The 26710-nt window shown below is 34.2% G+C and overlaps 1 protein-coding gene and 1 long non-coding RNA gene across 7 annotated transcripts in view; both read left to right on the forward strand.

Moving 5' to 3' along the window:
- The window catches only part of LOC107994179 (neurogenic protein mastermind), a 212046-nt gene that overhangs the window by 57596 nt on the left and 127740 nt on the right, over window positions 1–26710 (forward strand). The gene's annotated exons all lie outside the window — the stretch shown is intronic.
- The window catches only part of LOC107994189 (uncharacterized), a 38590-nt gene that overhangs the window by 8929 nt on the left and 2951 nt on the right, over window positions 1–26710 (forward strand). Inside the window, exons 1-3 of one of the 4 annotated variants that reach the window (XR_009830210.1) lie at window positions 13601–26145; window positions 26250–26483; window positions 26546–26681. This is a non-coding gene — a long non-coding RNA (uncharacterized LOC107994189). Of the gene's footprint in view, window positions 1–13600; window positions 26484–26545; window positions 26682–26710 lie in introns of those variants that run through there. The other 3 variants (XR_009830208.1, XR_009830209.1, XR_009830207.1) reach the window with 3 other exon arrangements.

The following is a 26710-nucleotide window of genomic DNA, read 5'->3' on the forward strand; positions in this document are numbered from 1 at the left end:
CGCGAAAGCCAGATCGAACGTTGGAATGGTCGGTGCTCGAAGCACGATTTGTCGCAGATTTGTGGCGATCTTGATGGTGTGCGCCATCGAGCAACGCTTGTCGCCGGCTGAACAATCGTCGAGCTTTCTACTTGACGCGCAAGATAACCAGGATTCTGCCGAGTTTTCGCTTTGTAGATCGGTTCGAATTGGCTCGTGAATTAGATACAGAGATTTAGTTTCGAACGAAGGATTGAAATTAAATAGATTTGTGATTATTCGAGAAAGGCATACGTTTTAATTAACGGTCTATCTGCGTAATGAAAAGAGCGTCTATTTAAACTAATTGAATTAATTCCTTATCTTGTGATATTTATCGTATTTCTCGAGAAGCGTATGATATATACATATATAGCGGTTTAACCGCGCCTCCTCACTCGGATGTTTCGTCGTGGTAAACATTGACCTCGTTTGCAACTGGCGACACGGCTGGAAAGGCGGTTGAGAAAGAAACCTCGACTTGCCCATTTTGTCGTAATATCCTGGCCATTGTGGAGCAACGATGGAACGTTGCTCGCACGCAACGTTTCGGTACACCGCCGATTCTACTTACCTGCTTTTAAGGATGATCGTTCGGTACTCACGATGGCGGATATTCGTTCGAACGTTCGTAATTCCGTCCTTGATAGTTTCTGAAATGAAACTTGTGTTCGAGATATCAAATATTCTTATACACGGTGTACATTCTTTTTCCCGTTGTAAATGTTTCTGTCTTAATTATTTTATACGTGTATATAAATTATATATATATATATCATCGAATTGATTTTTTTAATTATTCTAATCTTTATATTTATAGACCAATAATGATATTTTTTCTATCATTGGTTATATGAATTTTATATCCTTGAATTAGATGTATATATAATTTAGAATTTAGAATTTTATTTATGTTATTAGTTTTAGGACTAAGTGTTTATCCAGTTTTATTTGTTGGATGAATTTCTAATTGTAATTATGCTATTTTGGGTTCAATACGTTTAGTTTCAACTATAATTTCATTTGAAATTAATTTATTTTTTTTTGGTTTTTAGGTTGATATTATTAATTGAAAGATTTTCATTTAATGATTTAATGATATTTATCGAACATATTTCGAAAGTAAAATCACGCGATGAAAAATTAAAGTGATTTTATATATAAAAACCCGAGACGATCGAACAACGGTGGAACAAAACTGATAGACATGCAAATTAGTCGACTTTTCCCGTCGTCCTTTCCTTCCTTCCTTCGATGCTCATTAGGTACTGTCGATCCTCGTAAAATTGCCAAGTTCTAACGCGATCAGAATCTATCGCGTCGATTAAAGAAAATCGAGGACAATCGCGAAATATTAAAATAAAGTTGAGTGATCTTTTTCTTAACGCATTAGCGAAAAATATATCAAACGAAACGAACGAAAATGAACATGTCTATTCGTAGAGAGTATAATATGATATTTATATGCAATTTTCTCTCAATTTATTTTCTTATTAACAGTCCTTTAAATTCTCTAGAAAATAATTAATAAGAAACTGGGGAGCTAATCGATGTAATCGAGAAGATTTTTTTCTTCGCCATCTTTCCACAGGCATCTTCTCTCCGCTAATAATATTTTAATTTCTCGTCGAACCTATTCCAATTAAATTTCGCATTATGCATGTCCGTTTTAATGATTCCCACGAGTTGGCCGCATGGCGCTGTCGTGTTTTATTGCACCGGTAACGTCGAGTTAGATGCAAATTAATTTACGAAGCCGTTCGCCACGTGAATATATTCTCATAATTTCCAGTTAATCTTGCCGACTCCCCAATAGCACGACCCGATATTATCGTTGATACATCGCGCGATTATTCGCGAATTACGAATACACGTCGATAAAACTTTGTCGTTCGACAATGTACTCTCCAATTTGTAGAACGTTAACGCGTCGAACATCATTTCGCGAGGATTTTGCGAAGCAAAATGTGGGGAAAAAAGTCAAAAGATAAGCACGATGCTAAGCATTTTGAAAATTATGCTATCGATATGTAAATCAACTTACGTTTATTCCTTACACGATATCTTGTCTCGATATTTTTTATTCTATCGTTTGTTTAAACTCTAATAGAGAAGAACTTTAAAAAATCTTATAGGCGATCATCGTGATTCGAGAAAGAGTTATTTGAAATTAAGCAGAGCCCATGATGTATTCATTTTTGTCAACCCTTCGCGGAATTTTTTCCTAAAAAATCGTAAACAGATTGATCGAATTTTTTTACCGAGAAAAAATTCTCTCTAAAGTATGATAAAATTAAACACCATTTAATCAACCGAGGGGTTGAAATTAATTTTTTCAAAAGAATGATGTATGAAATAGCATTGTGCCTCGCAAGACATGCGAAATTCGCTCGTTTCCGCATATATCGAACGAAAAAAAAGAAAAAAAAAGGGGGAAAAAGATTAAATAAAAAAAAAAGAGAGAAATTTTTTGTCGAAGCGAATAGTTAACGCGAGCTGTGCGAGAGAAGCTTTCCTCCATTTCTGCTCGCTATCCAGGTCACGAAATTCGTGCTACATCTACGGCCAGGCCCTATCATCGGCATCGCTCTCCTGTCGATACTCGGCTAGGGGACGTCAGGGGATTTGGAAATACTCCGTTACGCTGCTTTCCTTCCCTTCCTCGACATTTATCCGAGAACGTGTCAACGAGGATTCTCTCCTCCGTTAAATCTTGCCGCGCGACGGTGATTAAGAGTTGCTGGATCGGTTTTTTGCGCAATTTACAGCGCGAAATTTGATCGCGATTAAAAGAAGAAAACGAATATTATCCGTGTTGATATTTTCAAATATTTTCAGAGATGTATAATGCGAAATAATTATTGTTCTCTGTAAAAGTATAATCTTAAAATCCACAAATTGTAGAGGATATAATTTTAATTTTATCCTATTCGCATTTAAAATTTTCTCTTTCGATTGATTTTATATTTTGTATCGTTTCTCCCAAGAAGACAATGTTTTTCAAAGGTTTAAAAATGGTAATTGATTCGCGTAGTAGGTTTTTGCGCAATTTACAGCGCGAAATTTGATCGCGATTAAAAGAAGAAAATGAATATTATCCGTGTTGATATTTTCAAATATTTTCAGAGATGTATAATGCGAAATAATTATTGTTCTCCGTAAAAGTATAATCTTAAAATCGAAAAATTGTAGAGGTTATAATTTTAATTTTATCCTATTCGCATTTAAAATTTTCTCTTTCGATTGATTTTGTATTTTATATCGTTTCTGACTCGTTTCTCCCAAGAAGACAATGTTTTTCAAAGGTTTAAAAATGGTAATTGATTCGCGTAGTAGGTTTTTTGCGAAATTTGATTGCGATTAAAAGAAGGAAACGAATATTATCCGTGTTGATATTTTCAAATATTTTCAGAGATGTATAATGCGAAATAATTATTGTTCTCTGTAAAAGTATAATCTTAAAATCAAAAAATTGTAGAGGTTATAATTTTAATTTTATCCTATTCGTATTTAAAATTTTCTCTTTCGATTGATTTTGTATTTTGTATCGTTTCTGACTCGTTTCTCCCAAGAAGACAATGTTTTTCAAAGGTTTAAAAATGGTAATTGATTCGCGTAGTAGGTTTTTTGCGAAATTTGATCGCGATTAAAAAAAGGAAACGAATATTATCCGTGTTGATATTTTCAAATATTTTCAGAGATGTATAATGCGAAATAATTATTGTTCTCTGTAAAAGTATAATCTTAAAATCAAAAAATTGTAGAGGTTATAATTTTAATTTTTTTCTATTCGTATTTAAAATTTTCTCTTTCGATTGATTTTGTATTTTGTATCGTTTCTGACTCGTTTCTCCCAAGAAGACAATGTTTTTCAAAGGTTTAAAAATGGTAATTGATTCGCGTAGTAGGTTTTTTGCGAAATTTGATCGCGATTAAAAAAAGGAAACGAATATTATCCGTGTTGATATTTTCAAATATTTTCAGAGATGTATAATGCGAAATAATTATTGTTCTCTGTAAAAGTATAATCTTAAAATCAAAAAATTGTAGAGGTTATAATTTTAATTTTATCCTATTCGTATTTAAAATTTTCTCTTTCGATTGATTTTGTATCGTTTCTGACTCGTTTCTCCCAAGAAGACAATGTTTTTCAAAGGTTTAAAAATGGTAATCGATTCGCGTAGTAGCTGATGTCCAAAGTTTATCGTATCTCGAAGTCGCAGGATCTCGAACTCGTACGGATATCGCGTTCGTGAAATATCAGGCTTGACGGATGCATTTTCATAATGCGGTCCTCAGCCAAGTAAGAGAGAGCGAGGAAAAGTGGGTGGATGGATGGATGGATAGAGAGGGACTCGGGACGGTGCACCATTCGTTAGATATTTTATGGAACCGCTCAGGGTTTTTCAGTTGGCCGGTGCACTTTGTAAGCGTGAATTTCTCGCTGCAGCTTCCGTGACCCAAAAAGGTTCGCACCGTTGCATTTTTCTATGCAAGCCTCGTTGTTGATTGTGCTTTCGCGGGGATAAATTCTCGCATTTTCTCGTCTTGCGTTTCGGTGAAGCAAAAGTAATTCGAGTTATTACCTTTTCTTTCCTTTTTTCGGATCATTTTTCGACCCAGTCCTCGACTTTCTATTATTATTATTAATGAATTCTTTGAATTTGACAAAAAGTCAATATCTCAAAAAAAAAAAAGAATTTGGAAGAAATCGAGAAGGTAATAAATAAAAATTGCAGGAAAAAAGCAAAAGCAGAGATTCGAATTATGGAAATTTAAGGAGATCTTATCGTCGTATTTACATGGAACAGACGAAAAAAAAAAAAAGAAAAAAGGTAGAATAGATTCAATAACAAAGTAGCAGCTTATCTTAAAATAAAGTAGAAGAGATAACCTCTGAACAATCAGATCTTGTGATCTACTCTATGAATATCGTATTACAATCTCACAAGGACTTTTTTTAAAATTTATGGGGCAAAAATTGGGAAACGTTTCCCTTATAATGCTTCTTGTTACTGGCAAGAAGCCCTTACTTTGAAACCCCATTAAAATCCCATTTTTGAAAAAATTCTCTTCGACTCTTTCTATCCTTTCTTTCGTATATTTCTATACGCGCGTTTATTCCTTCATTCAAATGACAACCAATCCCGAAAATAATAGAGTTTATGATACATTTTACATATACACAGACACAGAATCAGAATAGATAGACGAGTCTCGGCGGAGTGCAAATCATCCTTGTGGTATGATACGGATCGAAGCTTTCACGTCGTCTTAGATTCAATAATTTAGCGGTGGAGGCACGGTGCGTTGCGCATAAACTGCTCGTAAAATGTGGCGGCGCGATTCCAGAGGCAGCTGCACGTGTAATCTGATAATGCAGGTGCAACGAGTCCAACGTTGGTGACGATGTTAATATAGAGAAATTATTGCAAGCGACGCGCATTAGCGTCGATTCATTACTCACCATTTCGGTTTTCACTATCGTCGTCCCCGTGCCAAATTATCCAGGGAACGAACCGTATCCGACTGTTGGCCCTGCAGGAGGGCGGCCATTTTTCTGCTTGTTGGTCCCGCGTGGTGATCGTCTTTTCGACGACTGGGAACAATCAGGCTACTTTTTTTCAGAGAGATCGATCAAAGAAATTTTATTCACTCCATTTCTAATGATCGCAATATTTATTTTTATTTATCGTTGTCTTTTTTACATTTTTCTTCGGTCTGTTATTAATGCGATATCTTGATAAATTGAAGGGAAAAGATAATATTTCGATATTTAAATGATGATTTAGTCGTGTTATTTTTTGATTATTCGCAAGAAAAAATGTGGTAATTAAAATATCATGGAAATTCAGATCGGAAAATAAAAAGAAGTTGCTGGGAGTATTAAGTCATCCCATAATATCATTTTACAAGCATAATTTTTATAAAAAAAATAGTAATAATACTTATATATTTTTAATTTCAATAAATTAAGATAAATAAATTTATTGTTAATTCCTTAATTTTCAAATTGAACTCTATTTTTCAAATTTTGCGAGCAACTTTGCCTAAAGTTAAGTAAGTTTCAAGGGATACATGATGAGGTAACGTTACTTGGACTTGCGCGAAGTTAAGAGAGTCGCGCGAGAGTTATCCTCGTCAGGATCCTTGACTAACCAAACCTTGTAAGCTCTACTGTCATCTTATTTTCGATATTCTCTTAACGAACGATCATTTTCTTTCTTTACTTCGACAAGATTTCTCAACAAATTATTCTTGCCTAAATCATAATCGATAAAATAATATTGTCAAATAAAAAATTGCACTCGCGACGAGAGTTAATAATCATGAAAAAGAAAATCGCGAAACCCTGAACGTAAAAACGTGACTTTTACTTTTTCGTTCGATCGACTACGTGCGTTGAAAAAGAAAAAAATAAAAAGAAGGAACGCGAGAAAGGGAAACGGCGCTTCTTAACGATCGTAATTTACGAACATTTTCGCGATGCGGATGAACTCGCGAGGGATATACAGTATTCAGGACTGGTGATGCGTGCAGCCGCCTCATTATCAACATCCCGGAAATCTAGCCCGTCGTAAACGGGATTTTATGAAGGCATGTAACTTGCACACTCGTCGCCGAAACGCGGGTTAAAAGGAGTCAGGGTACAAGGGTCAACCGAACGATCCTGCCTATTCTCGATTCACCTGCCGATGCGCCTTAATTGCATCGTTAGAAACTCTCGTTAACGGTCGGCCGAAAGATGCACGCTCGGGTCGAGGCAGCAGGACTCGCGATTATGCCCCTTGAACGAATTTAATAGGCAGATATTCTCAAAAATTCTGGAAGAAAGACTGATTCAGATTAATTGAATTAAGTTAGGTTAGGTTAGATGACACGTGGATTGATAATAACTGAGAACTGTTTTTATTTCGATTAAATATCCGTGTTTGGATTTTTTGGGAGAAAGGGTTTTCAAGAACACGAATTAGGTTAGGTTAAACGAATAACGTTAAACGTTAAACGAATTCCCCTTGAACGAATTTAATAGGCAGATATTCTCAAAAATTCTGGAAGAAAGACTGATTCAGATTAATTGAATTAAGTTAGGTTAGGTTAGATGACACGTGGATTGATAATAACTGAGAACTGTTTTTATTTCGATTAAATATCCGTGTTTGGATTTTTTGGGAGAAAGGGTTTTCAAGAACACGAATTAGGTTAGGTTAAACGAATTCCCCTTGAACGAATTTAATAGGCAGATATTCTCAAAAATTCTGGAAGAAAGACTGATTCAGATTAATTGAATTAAGTTAGGTTAGGTTAGATGACACGTGGATTGATAATAACTGAGAACTGTTTTTATTTCGATTAAATATCCGTGTTTGGATTTTTGGGAGAAAGGGTTTTCAAGAACACGAATTAGGTTAGGTTAAACGAATTCCCCTTGAACGAATTTAATAGGCAGATATTCTCAAAAATTCTGGAAGAAAGACTGATTCAGATTAATTGAATAGGGAAAAAGGAATTGAGTTAGGTTAGGTTAGGTTAGATGACACGTGGATTGATAATAACTGAGAACTGTTTTTATTTCGATTAAATATCCGTGTTTGGATTTTTTGGGAGAAAGGGTTTTCAAGAACACGAATTAGGTTAGGTTAAATTATATTTAGAATTGATTGCGTGGAAGATAGCGCGTGGAGCCGTAGTAACAGTTAATGTTGATACGTTCAAAAGCTTTCAGAAGATCCGCTGTTTTTATTTCGGTTAATGATGGTTAAACATTTTAAATTTCTCTCGGTGAGTTTTACAAGCTTTTAAAGTCTCTTTTCTTTTTGAATCTTTTATCACTATAAACTGTGGTACACAAAGCACATATCGCGGCGAGAGACTATAGCCACATTTAATAGCTAAAATACTCGAGATGATCGCCGAATAGTGCAATTTTTTGGTACAACGCACAAGTTATTATTTGTATGGATTGCGTGTAAAAGTTATAACGTGTAAAGTAAACAGGAAGTTATATTTCGTACTTGATAACATAATCTCTCTTTACTTAGTTACTCCTTAGTAGTCAGTGGATATATAATTACAATCTTCCGCTAAATAAATCAAAGACGACGCCACCTTTCACTGCTACTTTCCCCTACTAAATCCATCATCAAGATCAACTATCAATGTTCTATATATCGGTGGAGAAACTATTATCCCTCTTTGTCTCCTGCATTACTCATCCATTTAGCTTAACAGTTAATAACTCAATTTATTCCAATCAACCTACGATACCGAAATAGTCGAGACCCCTTTATATATTTTATCTTCGAAGATAATTAACTTTTCGAATCGAGAAAGTTTCGAAATTGAGAAACGCAAGTTACAATATAGAGTCGCACGTATTACTGCTACGCCATATCGAGACGATCGCATCTACAAACGAATCGCGTGACAGAGGTCGGCGAAAAGAAATAACACGAGATAAAACGATAAGAAATAGCAACTCGATATCTGTTCCAAAATCTGATCTCGAATCCTCAAGGATATAAAAATTTCATTCCCATGCAGATGAGGCTCCCTCCCATGGCAAGGATTAGAATTATTTAATTCTTAAATAATAGTAAGATATGATATCGCAACTATCCAAATTCGTATAATCTCAATTAATGTTCCAAGTGATTTGTAAAGATTGCGATAACGTACCCGTAAAACGTGCGCGATACAGTAGCTAGCAACAACTTTGGCCGCAGTCGACAAAGTGTTAACATTTCCGGCCGGTATGCTTCCGAACGAGCGTGGGCAGAGGGAGCACGCAAATCCGCGAGCTTGCGCTCTCTCGGTGCTCGTTTGCAGGAAAAAAGAGCATCGACCAGCGATGGTGCTCTCGGCCGAAGAGCAAGTAGGAGGGGAGGAGTAACGAAACTGGCGTACGAAAAAAAAAGGAGGAGAAGGGAGAAGGACAGTCTCGAAGAGAAGAGAAGGAGAGGAAGTTGGTGTACGCGTCCCTGGAAACGGGCAACGTACGGAAATAAAAGAAGAAAATAAAGAGAGAGAGAGAGAGAGAAAGAGAGAGAAAGAAAAGGAGAATAGGAAGGGAGCGTGCCCAATTTCACCGACGAACTGTTACGAAGCTTCCTCGCCCTGCTGTTTGTCTCGAACCGATTCGGTGTAATCCGCCGTTCAATTTTCATTACCGCGATTTGTTTCTGGCCCACGTCACCTGTGCCTTCCACGATTTTCAGGGATTTTCGAACGGTCGTGTTCCATTGCGTTTCGATTTCGTTTCGACTGTGTTGGATGAGATGGTTGCGAAGTACTGGAATGGAGGAGTAAGAGATTTTTTTTTTTTTTGTTTATATTTTTTTTCGACCGAGAGCAAACGGGTTTTTTGGTGAGACAAAGAAAAAGAGGAGTATGAAGGTACGAAACGCGTCGAATGAAGGAGATTTAACCTGTTAACCCTTTGAGAGGCGTGGACACGTATGGATATGAACGAGAAATGGACATCGATAATGGATCCTGAACGTGTTTAAAGTAAGGAGGAGGGTTAGTGTGTTTTGTTCATGGATTTTACGATGAAGATAATGAAACATAATAGAAATTTTTCGGGTGAATGATATTCGGTTGAGTCACGAAGAGATACAGTGCTGTTATATTTTTAAAATTATGTAAAAATTTGCAAAATTTTTCAAAGGGTTAATTGTATCATTTTTTTCAGTCTTGAAGAAATAAGAAATACGAAAGATATAAATTATCGTGTGATATTTACAATTTATGTGGCAATTTGGGTTTTCTATTTAATATATTTCAGAGTATATATCAATGTTGTTAATGTTCTTTTAGCAGCATCAATTTCTCTTTTATCCAAACTTTATCTCTTTTATCTGTTTCTATATTCATATATTATATAAATTCAAGTTCGATTCAGTTTGAAAATAAAATATTTTATAGAAAAAAGAAATTTAGAAAATAAATAATAATAAAAAATACGAGATTATAATTATATCGATAAAATTTATTACTTGATATTTTTTTATATTCGATAGAAAAATGGAATGATTTGTACAAAATCAAATCACGTATTTATAACTTTAATCTAATATAATTATGTGTAACTAAGATTACATAATATAATTGTTTATTCACATTCGTCACAATTGATATTCAATTCAACGAGCGGCCGATATTAAACGTAATCAGTGCTTATTCAAACATACATATCATTTAAATAAGTAGATATTGCAAATTTTAATCGACGAATTCAATTTCAGTAAGTGATATATATATAATTCATCTTTGTGTGATAATTGATCTTGATTTTTTAATCTATTTAAAATACAACTAGCGCAGTTTTTATCGGACAAAGTAATTTCTTAAAAAAAAAAAATTGAAACATGAAACAAAAAAATAGATCTTGTGTAAAATAAAATAATTTTTAAAATTTCCAGTATTTGTGAATTTGCAAGAGACGTTTAATTCGTATCAAAAGAAGACTCAAAAATTGATTTTGTGTCAAGTATTTTTATACAATGTAATAATGTTAATTTTTTTATTTAAATTAAATACACAGGCCGTTTATAAAATAATATATTTTTCTAAAATATTAAAATGAAATATCTATTTATTATTTATAAACAGGTTTCAATTTTTATAAAAAATTTTCCAAAATTTATCAGGTATTATAACATATATTTTGTAAATATATCATATAATCATCGTTAATTTTCTTCTTATATCATAGATAATATGATCTCTATAAAACAAAATAATTTCTACTATTATAACAACAAATTTAACATGTATATAACAATACAGATCAATATTTATTAACAATTTTATTTAATTTAAATATTCCATTTGTTTTAAAAAATTTTTAAACCACAAAATTCATACGTTTATCGTAAAGAAAAAATATATATATATTTTTTTTTGTTAATACTGTTTAAAGACCATGCCACACGATGAAATGAATCAACAGCGAGAGAGCAGCTTCGAAAGGTTCTCGATTATTCGAGAAACTTGGCACTTAGATCCTCTCAGGCGACGCCTTTTGCGCTCCCATTTCTTCGATGCACTTTCTTCGCTGATCTCCGTGAAAGTCGAGAGCAAATTACGCCGAGGCGAAACCTCGCGTCGAATTAGAACCGTACGGAACGTCGAATCTTTCGAAGAATTTCCGCTTTTTTTTCCTGCCTTTCCTCGATGCTTTGTTGATATAATTTCTACAATTATCATCTCTCTTGACTATTAACAATTCCTTAACATTTAGATTTTTTCAAACTTACTATTACAAATTGTCAGAATTTTTTTTATATAAATTAATATTTTATGAATATTTTGATACATTTTTTGTATTTTTTTTGATGTAACATTTCTACGAAATATTTATAGAAAAGACACATTATCTTTATTATCATAATTCTAAAATTTCAGATATTATAATTTCAATTTTCGAATTAATATTAATAATCCGAAATTAATATAAACAATTTTACTTTATATTTGATTATTTTTCAGTACGTAAACAAATTTTACGTGTCACGTATATAATTTTTTCTGGTTTGTTTTTAATGAAATAGATTCGAGTTAAGTCGGTTTCTCGTTACAATTAAATTTTACGGTTTATTATAAGCGTATAATCCTTCTTAATCTATTACAGTATCTAAATTAAAAACCACGCCTATATACCATCTCTTTAATTGCATTTGGAGACTAATCGTTAAAATTAAGAACCCTTTTTTTGCACATGGCGTGATAAATTCGATGCTATATTGTGTATCGTAAAATTAATGGTCCGATCGAAGAAGTGTAACGTAAATTAACTTGTTTGGAACTTCCATGTATCTTTATACATCCTTTTTTAAAAATATTTTTTAAATTTCATTAATTTCAAAAATGTGTCGTTATGTTATGTATCTATAATATATTAATAGAAATAAAATTATGCAGTTTATGTTTAGGTTATCAATGAATTAATTCATTACTTTCTTCTTCCTCTTTATTATCATAACAATTTTATAATTCTATAAACATTTAAATTTTTCCAACAATTCGCAAAAGAAATATAAGACTACCTGTGTCCTCGTAATACAAAGTATACACAATGAAGGCTTTGTTTGTAACAAAGCGGTAATAGAAGGATCGTATTCCAACCAACAACGTAGCAATTCTCGGTTCGAAAACTCGATATAGCAGAGAAAGAGAGATACGAAGACAAGGATAGGGAGAAAAGACAGAGGATAGATAGAGAGACGAAAGCGAAAGAAAGAGTGAGAGGAAGACAGACGGGCCGATCCAAAGGGCGAATTTGCAGCGGCCGTCACCTGCAATTAGGCGGACGGTCGCCACACAACAACATACCAGTGCGCATGCGCGCTCACACGCCGCCGGACCAGTGCTCCGTCGGTATATCGTCCTGCTTAGGGTTGCTCGCTACGGCTCAGGCAATTTCGGCTTTGTCATGGTAATTTCCCGCTCGCACGAAATAATACGACAACCAGCCAACTTGCTAGCGATTGTCAGCTATTTTTTTTTATATGACCGTGATTTTCTTCATTCCTTTGTCGAGACACCGATACTTTCGAAACTTAACTTTTTTTTAAAGAATTCTTTTGTGATGTATATACACAGAGAAAATAATAAATACTAAGTATAAGGTTAATATTACTATCATTGTAACTTCAATCATTGGAATTTTGTCTAAGAATTGTAATTTATATTTTATTTTGTCTCGTGTAATTAATTTTATTTTGGAATATCTCATTTTTTGAAATTTTTAAAATATTTCATATAAAAATTGAATAATTTTAAGGAAAATAATATGATGTAATTATTTTTTTCTTAAAATAGAGATCATATAAAAATTATATCATTTACAATCAAAATTTTAATATAATATTGTACGAAAATTTTGAATATATGTTTTTTAAATTATATAAATATAATTTTGAATGGGAAAAATTATTATTTATTATACATCTCAATGTTATGGATAATTGCAATAAAGTTATAAGAGATTAATTGTAACTTACAGGTGAAAATTAAAAATTTTTAAAGTTGAAGTGTAATATAATATCATATAAATAAAAATAATATAAACTCTAAATATATTATGTAAATAATATAAACATTGTGAATATAAAACTTCGATTCATTTCACGAGATTTATACACGAATATTACATTGTAAAATATTTTTATATTTTAACTGTTTGTTCTTCATCTGTGAAATAATGTATTTACCTCAAAAATAAATGCGTAAAATAAACCAAGTTATACATATATTTTCAACAATTTAAAGCACATATATATGATAAATAAAATATACACCGCAAAGAATAGCTAAAAGGTAAACGTATTTCATTGCAAATGATTCCATAATATAATTATGATTTTCATACAAACTGATTGGTTTCAAAAATTCAATTCAAAATTCGTGATTTCCTCGTTTGTTGAAAAATTTAATTTTACATACGTGTAAATCAAAAATTTCGAGAAACGTTTAAAACTTCATTTAATTATAATTTAAAATACATCTAAATATTCTATTATTTTTTATTTTCCTCATTGTATCTATATTATTTTCTATTACTTTAAATATTAAAAAAAAAAAATTGGAATAAAAAAAACTAAGAAACCTTTAATCTTAAAATTATTTTTATTATTATTATTGAACAATTCAATGTCTTTCTCTTTTTATTTTTCTTTTTTATTATATTTTTATATTTTGCATAACAAAAAAATTATAAAAATTAGGTTAAGTTCTTAATCTAAAAAATTTTGTTTGCGTATCGAACAAGGAACAATTCGATACGCGAGTTATAGCAGCCGGCATCGATTAACCAGAGAATTTCGATTGACGTACTTAACCCGTTAATTAATTGGTTGCCAGTATGTAATTCAGCGCTTCCGCATTCTAGATCACTATTGTATCCCATCGCGGTAGCATTCTTGCCCGCATACCATTGGATGCCGCGAATGTTTCTTACACGCGCCGTGCATCATTCGATCGAGAGTCGAATTATATCTTCAAATGGACAACGATCGTCCGTTTGTTTGCTGCATGGTAATAATACCGGACATAGTTCCACATTTTTAGAGAAAAATAAGTATTATCTAATATCATATCTAACAATATAATAATTTATATTATTTTTTCTGATTTTGAATCGTGATAAAATTAACATATGTTTTTGCATTGTTTCTTTTGTAGATCGTAGGAAACATATACTGGAAAAAAAGAATAAAAATATTAATCTAAGCCTTCATGATATTGGACGATATTGGTATCTGAAATTATAATACGAATATAATAAATTGATTCACGATAAAATTGAATTTCAATCTTGATTTTAATTTTAATATATGGAAATGGAAATGTATCAACCTACATGTTAAATTTCAATATTCTTCGACAATATTTGAAGAGGAAATGACTAATTTCTCTGCATTATTGTCATCGAATGATCATTATAAATGTCATCACAAAAAAAAAAAAGAAGAAATCTTACGATCAATAATTCTCGTATCAGAATGATTAACTGGAACTTCACAATCGATATATATTTCGTAATTTCACAGACTCGAATGTCGATTTTGCACCGTGTATACAGACATTTTCGCTAGCAGCCAGTGTGAAAATGTATTCGGCGTGGCCGTCGCCAAAGCCTCGCCGATAGGATCGATAGACGCTAGAAACGGCAGCCAGCCAGCCAGCCAGAGTAAGCCTCTGCATCTCCGGGTCGCCTGGAAACTGGCTGCGCGATTCTGTGTCAAAGCGACATTACCGCGTCTGGTAGTCTTCACGATATACCGTAGCCTAAACCATCAAATTAAAACCATAGATTAATTTTACCAATCGGTAAAATAATATAAATTCATAGTAGTATTATACTACTTCAAATTTATTTAATCAAAATTCTATCTTCTATTTTTTAAGTAATATCCTTGTACGTTGAAAATAAAATGAACTGTGTGAGGGACCCCACCCGTAAGCGCCTGATGTAGAGGCCGCGATACTAGCGCTAATCTGGCGGAACTTGAGTAAACTATTGTTAGAAATTTGTAATGCTATTGAAATGGAAATTTGCACGCTTTTTGTGGAAAAAATTATTAATGTGATATCAATTTAATATAATTAGATTTAATATACTATTGAATAGATACCATTAATCCGTTTTGATTATTTATGTATCTTAATTCAGAATTTCGATGAAAGAAAATTTATTCCGTTTATCACTAGTAGTATAGATTTTTGATTTTGAACCAAGTATAATGTATTTACTCATTATTCGTGAACACTTGTTTTATATTTCGAAAGATGCAACATATATGCTAGATCTTATGTATGGATCACTATTTCGTCTACAAATCGAGACGATTCCTCGAAAGCGAGCGAACGAAACTTTCTCTCGGCAAAACGAAAGGGCAGGACGAGTCCACCTGAACGATTCTATCGAGCCAAGGAAATCGTGCCTTCGCCATCGATCGAGAAGCCTAGCCACCTAACCAGGGACGTTTCGTAGTTGGCAATCAATCGGCTGTTCAAACGGCTGGAACATGTTCTTTTCTCCCTTGTTCCGGGGTGATGTAATCCGGGCCACGGTTTCAAGTATTCTCTAATCGTGTTTGCATAATCGATTCATGCGAATCTGATGCGTCAAATCGAAGGAGGACAAAACACGTTTATTAAACGCAAATAAAGTCGTCCACGACTATTTAACTCGTCCCTGTTTAGTAATGTAATCGTTTAATCGACGATAGAAAGTGGGCAGAGGCAGCGAAGGTGACGAAACTCATGGAAATGAGAGACCTGTCCGACTGACGAACAATACCGTCTGTGGAATCGCGATCTCCTAGCTGACCGAACCGAAATCAAGATCGAAGCTTTCCTTTCCGGTCCCCAATACCGTTACTGAGCGGCGACACGAAAAGTGATCGATGGCGCATGCGCGGAGAAATCGTTCGCTTCTCGAAAAGTCTTTTGATAACTTGGTCACTGAATTTTTTATAATGGGAAGAGATTATTTTTTTATTTGTATGTTTCTATTTCGATGTTTTAATTAACAATAAAAAAAAAAGGAAGGAAAAGTAGAATTTTAGGTTACGTTTGATGGAACATGGAAAGTTTTGCGTAGAATTGTTTGAACTCGTGTTGATTTATTACAAATTTTAAATATCGTTAAAATTTTAATAAGTAGAAAATCTAATGAGAAATTTTTTTTTTTTATTTATTGCAGATGAGTACACAATATGAATCTCATAAAACTACTCTCCAAATTTATCTATAAGTTTTATACTCCTTAATAGTTTTAAACGTCTCGTCGGAATTTATAATCATGTTTATTAAAAAATCTAATTTGCTTTAATTGACCACCATGTTCGTAACCAATTTGTGTATCACTATAATTATCCGTTCAATGCCAATTACTTTCGAAGAGACGATGTTTCTCAAGTAGCCAATCAACACCACCCACCATCTTCCCTCGTTTGCAATAAAATCACCAAAACCTAACCTCTAATTACGTGCGTGGAACAATATACGCTCGGCATCATAAACCGCGCGTAGTACACTTGCAAGTGTGTCACCGTGAACCGTTAAAGGGAACGATGATAATTTTCGACGTTTATCGTAATAAATTGAATGGGCCAATTAAACTGTCACGGGCATCGAGGCGAGGTGGATCGAGGGATTTGCCAGGAAAGGAATACATAGGTGGACGATACGTTCCTACACGTTAAATCATCTGCTTCGACAGAGCGTTTCATATATCTGGGAATTGCTCGTGCGCCGAGCAACTTTCGCAATAGTGAGAGGCGTGTGCCGTTGCACGCAGCTTTTGATCTCTACGTAGAGAGGCAGCGGTTCTCGTGTCACCGTTGCGTAGCTGCTCTTTGGGCCTTCGTCACGCATTTGCAATCCCCGCTACGTCTACTACACACGGTGTTACAAAAATTCTTGTGCAATACGCGGGTCACCTAGAAACTATACCGAGAATTGTCTCTCGCCACGTATTATTTACAGAATATTACAGAATTTCTCGTAAAAATAAAAGATAAAATGTGATATGTGGATAAATTTAATTAAAAAATTTTCGATCACAACAACGTGATTTTTATTAACACTATTATTTAAATGAAAGAGAATAGAATTCTCCGATAGGATTTGTATCGTGATAAATTTCTTCGTTACTTCCTCTTTCATTCGTTTCTAAAAAAAGGAAGAACAAAAACAAAGTCGTCAAGTTTTTCAATCAAATCAACAACACTACTTCTCAAACGACAATGATCTAATGCGCGCGATTACGATCCCGGTGCCAATCTCGTTCTTCGCCGATTGTTCCTCGTACCTTTCCAAACGCTTTCACCCTCTCGCTTTCCGTTCCAATCACCATTCCTTCCGGCTGCATCCGTGATCAGGATCGATTCAGATCCAACTGAGAATTAAATACTACAACTGCAATCGTAAAATCCGTGGATAAACAGTCGTTGCAGGTGTGTCTCCGCATAAGCGCACGTGGATAGGAAAACACAGCGGGTGTTTCGTCTCGAAAACAAGTTCGACAAAGTTCCAGGAACGTGTCCAAGGGGAGGAGAAGAGACGAGAGAGAGAGGATCACGAGGAATCTCACTTTCTCTGGCGATTCGTTATCGGCCGAGAGGCGGATTATCGTGGAAATAAAGGAACGCCTTTCTTTGAACGCGACGATCTTTCACTTCCTGTCTGCGTCGAAAGAAAGCGACACGCCGTTGCAAAATCATCGCAGAACAAACAGAACGGCCGTGACTGAAAATGAAACGAGGATGAGGTGATCTTGTGCCCGGTCCTCGAGCTTCTTCTTCTCCTTCTTCAAGAAGATTTTACACTCGTGACGCTTCTTTAACACGCGTTTATGCGGATTATTGAAGGAAAATTAATGGGGAATTTTTGTGAAGTAAGTCTTTTTTTGTTATTCGATGCTGAAAGAGGAATGTTGAAGTGTTTATTTTTTGTAACTAATAATTTACTTTGAAAACTTTCACAATTAAGAATGCTTCTCCCCTTTTTTGATATTGCATAATAACAGATTGATCGAGAAATAAAAATCTTCAGAAAAAAGATATACAATAAACTTACATCGAAAGGAAAAAATTTCGATGTATTTGAACGCTCCAGAGACCTCTGGAAACTAATTTCTGCACTACCCGTGTCAAAATATAGCGAAGGATTGATTAGAATATAAAATATCATAACTGTTAGTATGCCAATTGGCAACTAACTGGGAAGCTTGAAAAATAACATTCATCATTATTCAATGATTGTCATGTGATTCTTGGTAACTGTCCTTTGTCCATCCTTGCCTTTCACTATTGTTCAATAACTTCTTCCAAGATCTCGCCTTTTATTTTGCTCACATACCTCGATACCAGCAACGTGTTTTTATACAGAATCATCCCCGAGCCAGAGGGAATCGTGGACTCGCGGCCACAATAAGCCCGCTCTGTTGTTGATAAATACTTTCCATTTGTTAGAGCCGCGGGAAAGTCAAGCCGATGTACGATACGAGCGGCGCGATTCGACGCAATCGTTTCTATATGGGAGATGGATGAAAGCATTATGTGCAATTGCTCCAAGGGGGAAGAAAAACTCGCGATTCCTGGAGACAGGGTTGACGAATCGGGAACGTACGTTATATCGCGTGTTATTTATTGCATTGATTACTCATCTGGCGATGGCACGGTCGAAATATTTTATTTTTTAATTATCAAAGGTTCGTCGTTAAATCTTAACAATTCTATGTATCTATTCGTTTCATTTATGATCGCCATTTTTGATGTAAAAAATTTGATAAAGAAAATTACTAACATAATTTGGTAAAAAGACACTTTCGGTTGTCACAGTTAATTCAATGTTTCGATTATTCCACGCTTTTTTATTACCAAAATTTTCGACTAATTGCCGCCACATATAGCAAATTTGTTTAATTGTTAAAAAAAATTAAATTGCTAAAGCCATTCCATTGTTTGCTGGAAGCAAACAGATTCCAGGTCAAATTCAACCCGGTTATTCCCTAAAAATACAGTCGGCTTAATTCAAAAACAATGTTTTATGTCCGCTTGACGCGCGGATCACACACCCCGTTTTCAAATTTCGCATTCGCATTCGCGCATTTATCTTGTTTTAGAACCAGAATCGAACAATTGGATTTTCGCGCGTAATGCATCGGCCATTGGCGACAGCTTTTAATGGCGACGAGCTACGCGTGAAATATTGTTGCACATTATCCCGTTAAATATCCGTAGACTTGTTTCCAATGTATCTTAAAACTGATTCCACGCGAAGATAAACTCAGGAAGATAACCGTGATTGTCAGTAACTTACGTAGATGATGATTCAACTCACGATGAATCATCGGAGAGACGAAAAATTTTACGAATTACGAAATCAATTTGAAAAAGAAGAAGATTTATATATCTATTTTATAATTTTTTAATTCAAATTCGACTGTCGAATTTTTATATTTTATATTTGAAATCTAAATTTCTCATTTTAATATTTGAACGTGTGATTGAAGATTTTCGATATTTTATCTTATGAATTTTTAATTTATATAATAAACATTGCTAAAAAAAGGGAATATCGCGTCGTGATGTTTGATTTGTTGAGATTCGAGCGTGTCGTAGGAGGGCGTTCACGGTCCGCGCCCTTTTCGCTGGAATTCCATTTGGAATTCGTCCCCTGGAGAAAGTGAAATGCGAGAGTTTCTGTAGCGAGACAAAATAAAACAACGTGAAAATGTACCGCGTCGACAATGGGATATGGACAATTTATAATGACGAACGGCTCGACCTCAAAAACTGAAGATAAGCATCGAACCGATCAAAATTATTTTAACATACCATACGTACCTCGTATAAAATAACATTCCTAATTATTCTCCCGTTGGATTAATCCTAATAAGACGGATATTTTAAAAAGAATAAATTATATAGATGATGTTCATCTAAATTTCAAATGGAAAATGTATCAATATTGATTGCTATTTAAACTGAAAAATCCTTATATTGATTATCGTAATTTTTTTAATTAAGAATGACATGAAGGTGATTTCGATGATTCACAGAGCATTGTGGAAATGTGACGAGAGAAGAAAGATGATGATTTCGGTGTCGATTTTCGCGGCGATTATAACCCGTGACTGGAGTAATGCCGGGTCGAGATAAATCGATCCTCACACCCTGAAATATTCACGCTCGTATCAAAGTACGTAGACTGGTGTGGTCTGCGGTAATCTTGTCGATGTAGTACGCGCATAGAGACGCCTTGCTGCAAAGCCCTCTCTTCGCTCCACGCTAGCTTTTACGGCGGACGCCGAACTGGGACGGAACTTAATTGAACCCGGCTGAACATTATCGAATGTACAAGCTTCCGACCGATACGTGCCTTCTTTCGCGACAGGATAATGCACGCAGTTTGATTATCCTATCGCGATGAAATGAAATAGTTGAGAATTATTACGCTGCACTTCAGAATTATTGCCGGTGCTTAGATTCTATAATAAAAAAACAGATTTACGTCGAACGTTTATAGAAGGGCAAGAAATAAAGTTACAAAAATGAAAATAAATAAATAAATAAGAATTGTATGCTTTTTATTGAAATTTTTTGCATCAAAACTACGCAGTCGCATTTGAATGAATTATTTATCCAATTAAAAATCTATCTCATTTATATTCAATTCTTCGAAGAGCTGAAAAAATAAATCGAAAAGATAATTTATTTACCGTGATATTATTGTACCTGTTTCAGAATCCTAAAAGTACGCCAACTTTATCTTCTAGACCGATTTTACGACCCCACTGTATCTCGTCCATAGACTATACCGTGGAACATAGAAAGTTAACCGTGAACGCGGGAAATTTCAATGGGCCGGATAGCGGCACAAAGGCACAACGCGACTTTTGCACAATGTATAAGTATGCTAGGCGTGTAATCGCGCGTCCCCAGGGCGAAAGAGAATCGCGAGCGATACGGGACGGTCGTTTGTTCAATAAACATGCACCGGCCGGCTCTCGTCACGGCGCTCAGGGCTATTATACTTGCCGATCGAGGTGTTAGAATAACGTTGAAACGATGGTAAAACGATGTCGATGAGTTCAGTACGGTGTCACGCTTACGCAATGTTAACCAGCCACAAGAAAAGCAGAATATAAGCTTTCCAGCCCGTGAAGTCGATTCGTTTGTCTCGCAATCAGTCTATCGTACTATCAGCAAAAGCTTTAACGTCAACGAAACGCACCGATGACTTATTTCGTGATTTAACGATTCCTCACTTTGTATTACACTAGTCTCTTATTGAATATTTGCGATTTTTTGATATATTTATAGAAAAGATTTTGTAAAAATATACAGAAATTGTGATGGAATGATAAACAATTTTAATCTAATCATCTTTATATAAATAATTACTAACATGTTTTTTAATTTTTAATTTTTTACAAAGATATATTATCGTTATTTATAATGCACAAAAATAGATAAATTTTATAACTTACTGAGGTTAATAACTTTCTTTTCGTTACATAACCTCAAAAAGGCTGATAGATCACGTTTCTTTCCAACATGAAACATCTTATATACAATTGAAATTTGTACATTAAAATGTTAAAACTCTTTCATTTACACAATTATTCCATCACGAATATACATAAAAGTCAATATCCTATTTACGTACCAAAATCCTTACCGCAAACGCGTAATCCATTCCATCTTATTCCATCTTATTGTTATATCTTAACGCGGACGATTCGATGAACACCTTGGTAAAGCAGGCGTTAAACACAGTGATGGTAACACAACCTATTTTCACGATCGTGTTCCCGAAGAGACTGAGAAGCCTATTGTGAAACCGCCACGTAAAGTCCGTTAATTTAGCGTCGGTTAATCGCGACTAATCGTTACTCTCCTAACCTGATGCAACAACGAGACAACGAACAACGATCCAGGCGGCGAGATCGCGAAACATTCTCGCCATTTATGCGTGTTACATCGATGTGACGATGCATAATTCATGTATTGTTATTACTGTTATTAAGATTATTGGCGGCTTCCTTGGCCGCGGTTCAACTTGGGTTCTCGTTGAAAAATCGAATTGATCGTAAGACGTCGTGATTAGGGTTTTAGACGGTCAGGGATGGGTAATTACTAGATTATTAAATCTCCACCTACGCACACTAGAAACCTCCAGAGTAATGACTTCTTATACATCCTACGCGTGTATGTTATATGGTTGAGATGAGAACGAATTTTTCGTTCGATATATCGTTGCTCGCCAGAGATGCGAATGGAAAATTTGAAACAGTAAGAGATTGAACAGATGTACTTCATTTCCTGGAAAATTGTCAATTTTAACGCCAACAATAAAATTAGTAAAAAAATTGATTTCAAACATAATGAAAGGATAAAAGAAAAAAAATACAAATGATTTATACAAGATATGATTGTTGTTAAAAACTTTTGAAAGATTTTGTTAAAACTTTTGAAAGATAAAATTTAAATAAAATTTGAATGGAATAATTTGTCTCGTTTCTTCGTATTCCGTATTGTTCATGTATGAGTCTGCAACATATCAGGTAAAAGTCAAAGTCGCCTCTTACATTGGATTACGAAATAAGAGGTCACCTATGACGTCATTCACTATTGGTAAGTGGCCTTGGTTGAAGAATTGATGTTAAACGTAAAGTAGCCGAAATATTTGAATGTAGATTTAACAAAACCTATACGTCACCATTTTGTGCATGATGTTAATACTTTTTCGGAACAAGAAGAAAGTATCATTGTTTTCTTAAAATGAATCATCTGTTCCGTTTTTATCAATCCCGTTATTCACGTCAATCATTCTCCAATATATTTTAAGAGGGAAAGAAAGAATTTTAATAGAATTTCCAAATTGAATATTTAACATTGATACACACTCTTTGTTATATACGATCTATTTTGAACGATATGATATATTTCGGCGTTAAAATAAAGAATTTTTCAAAAAATGACTTCAAAAATGATTCACATTTTTAAACAGGCGAATAAACTTGCTAATATTTCAATATCAAAAATAACAACAATTCACGCGAACTCGAATGACAAATCAAAATCGTTCGAACGAACAACATGTGTTCCAATGAATTTGTATTCTATCTGAATAATACATGCGTAGCATGATGACAACAGCGAAAAAATAGTCATCTGTTTGATTATTCTGGGATATTCGCGAAAACACGAACCGGTCGATACCAAACGTTAAGTGTAATATCCTATGCATGTAGAATTTCGTATGATGCGCGAAAATTGCTATTCAGAGGGCGACAAATTTTGTTTTTTCTATTTTTTTTTTTTTTTTATTTTATTGCGGTATCCTCGGCCCCAACGAAACGACCGCGTTAATTTTTCGCTTGCCTTTTGCGGTTGATGGATACGCCGGCCATATGGTCAGGACATGCTGGATTTTCATGAAAGTTCAAACGCTCGTTTTTCTCTTTTGGGATCCTTCAGAGCCTCTTCCTGCCAGCGTTTTCTGCTTTTTTTTTTTTAATTTTTATTTTTCATTTCCTCTTTTTTTCGACGTACAATGCGCCGTTGGAACATTGTAACAGCGAGAACAGCGCAACGTGTATATTTTTATGTAATTTATGTAGTAACTTGAATCCGTAGCGAGACTCTGTGGAAAGCTTGCTACCTTCGACGATGAAAATATAATATTCTTATGCATTCAATGCGTAAGATACGTACTTGTTATTTACGAAAACTGCTTCAAATATTATTTCGAAAAAATTTATTTCTTTTTTATTTTGATAAAAATTTCTTAATTGTTATTCAATAAACCTATTGGTGGAAAAAGATTGGTACAAAATTTAGTGAAATATGTGAATTAAGAATCGGTCGAGTTGGCTTTCAAAAAATTTTTATTGTTTATACGCGTTTCGTTCTGCATTTGTTTTGTAAAACCATGGTTTACACATATTGGATTTATTCCACGAGAGCACGAAAATGTAAAATTTTTTCAGTGCACGTAAAATGATACCATTTAAAGTGTGCCACATTGTTACTAATAACAGCGCTATTATCTACATATTAAAAAAAATTTTGTTCCATAGGAAAGAACAATAAAACTTTCTTTTCTATCTACTGTACTTTTCATATCTTCCTCATTCAACCAAACTGAAAAAGTAGTTTTAAAATTGCAATAAAATGGAATTTCATAGGACTTGTACAATAATTTTGACAGCTCTTTTATTATCTGAGAACTATATTTTTTGATATTTTATTATTTATAAAAAATCATGGCCACGATGCATAATATTGAAATATTTTCATATTATATATAGATTCAAAAGTTTCTTTATTCTATGTATCTTTAATTGTTTGCCAATAGAAAAATGAAAAGATTTTTATATTAAGTTGCAAACATAAATATGACATTAAATAAACATATTACATATAAACATATATATTAAAAAAATTTAGTATCAAGAATTAATTCTTAAAAAATGTTCTACATATATCTTAACACCTTGCATATAGAACCAAATATATAATAGCAATAAAATATTCGACCAAGATAATATAGTCACCTATTGTATTTCAAAATATTCCTCTTACCTTCTTCTCAAAAAAAAGAAGAATAAAAAAAAAGAAATAGAATAAAAAAAGTGAAGAAAAATAAAAAAAACAGAATTTTCGAAATCTTCCACGCAAATCTCCATATTCATCCAGGAGCAACAAAAGAACACATTCAAATTCTTCGATATTTCGAGCCGCTCGTCGCTGATCTGTCGCGTCGATAAAAAGAGATCGAAAACGACAACCGGTGCGTTGTAATGTTGTCGGTTTATTGGTTGCTCGTGAACGTTGTAAGGTTTGCGTGCTTGTATCAACGCCCACGGCAGCCTAGGTGACGACAACGTTTCCGATATATCGAAGTTGAGACGTATCTTCATATTAACCGCCCACGCGAGAAATCGTTTCCATTGTTCAGCAGAGTATCGCATTAATTCGCGAACTCGTATAGAATAATTGATCTACCCACGATGAATCGCATGGTTCCTCTCCTTAATTACACTACGGCCATTCGGATCCGCTCATCATCTACGTTCATCGTACCCGGGTTTTGTATTCTTTAACTCTATCGATAAAACTGTTCGATCGAAAAAGACGTTACGACGAGTTTGAATTATAGTTTATTCCGTAATCCGTTTCTTTTCCTATTCTCTTTTTAAAGAAGATCGTTTATTTTTTTCGATATCTTTTTTCGATTCTCATAATTTTAAAATTCAAAATTTCAAATCAAATTATTCAAATAACGAATTGTTTATTATTTCTAAATACATTCTTTATTTTGTAATTATGATTACGCATAAAATTCACAGTTTTACATGAACTTCCGATCCCTCTGGTGGCATTAGTCCGATTATACGAGAACGCAATACGCATGCGCAAATATGTGTGTAGAAGAACGAAGTTTCGCGAAACCGGTGCCACTTCAGCCCGGAAAACGATTATTAGTACGGGACACACCGCCACTTTGTATGCGTGGTTCGTTTCGAGAGGGAAAGTTACGTTATTTTCGGATATCGTCTCTCGTACTCACCTGGCACACGTTTTGCGCGAAAGTCTTCGTAACGCTTTGATGCTTTGTCGAGGTGGTTAATCGCTGTAACTCGAGATACGTAGCGTTTGAAAAAGCCAATGGGTGGCTATGCTCGAACGAATGTGCTTGTGCAATGTTCAACTACTTTGAATTGTAGGAAAAATTTACTTAGAATTTTGGGAGAAACTTATTTTCGAATAAAGTTTATTTTCAGATTATTTGGTAATAATTCAGTTAGCGGATAAATTTTTAGGTTAGTTCGTATCGATGTAAATACGAAAGTTTCTCTTATTTTTACATTTATTTCATTTTTCAATTCAATAATTCTTTTAACAAGAACTAATAAATCGCATACATAAACGAAAACTTTAATTTTAAAATTAAATCGAGAAATATTTGAAATCCAAGGCGAAAGTAACCACAAAATCGCAAGAGTTAATCGCTACGTTCCAAGAAAATCGCAGTTGGTTCCTTGGGTGTTGTACGACAGAACCGACAGTAGCCTTCTCTCTCCGAGGATGGTCATGCACGGTGAGTTTACGATCAAGAAAGGAATGAGGGAAAGAGAAGAGGAGGATGTTTTATGTATTCGTTGCACGAGCGCCGTTTATTGTTACACCACACCTAACGGCCAGGCCCGAAATTGATGACAATTGCGCGCTGGAAAGGAACACGCCGCGGATGAATCATCTCCCGCGTTCTTTTCCTCCCTGTGCCCCGACCTCTTTGTCTTTTCTGGGACCAATGACTCGACCATGTACCAGAATTAACCGTGATTTCTCCGGAAGACAGGATCGAAAACGTCGCCTCTATTTAGTCCTGTCATCGTATGTCAATTATGCGAATCTCTGTTGGATCAGTTTAGTATGGTATGTTAGTTTTGATTATTTTTTTCTTTCGTTAACCTTCTCATAAACGTATCGTTTTTTAGTTGCAAATAATTTAACCGCAAAGAAATTCAAAAGCATCAACTTTACAACAAACATATAAGGCATATTAATAAGAGGATCGAGACGTACAATATTAAAATCAAAGTCAGCTATATTCACGAAACTCTTTTAAACCGAGTACGTATCAGAATTTTTTTTTCCATATC

Source organism: Apis cerana, linkage group LG6 (genome assembly GCF_029169275.1).
Source record: "Apis cerana isolate GH-2021 linkage group LG6, AcerK_1.0, whole genome shotgun sequence".
Lineage (NCBI taxonomy): Eukaryota > Metazoa > Arthropoda > Insecta > Hymenoptera > Apidae > Apis > Apis cerana.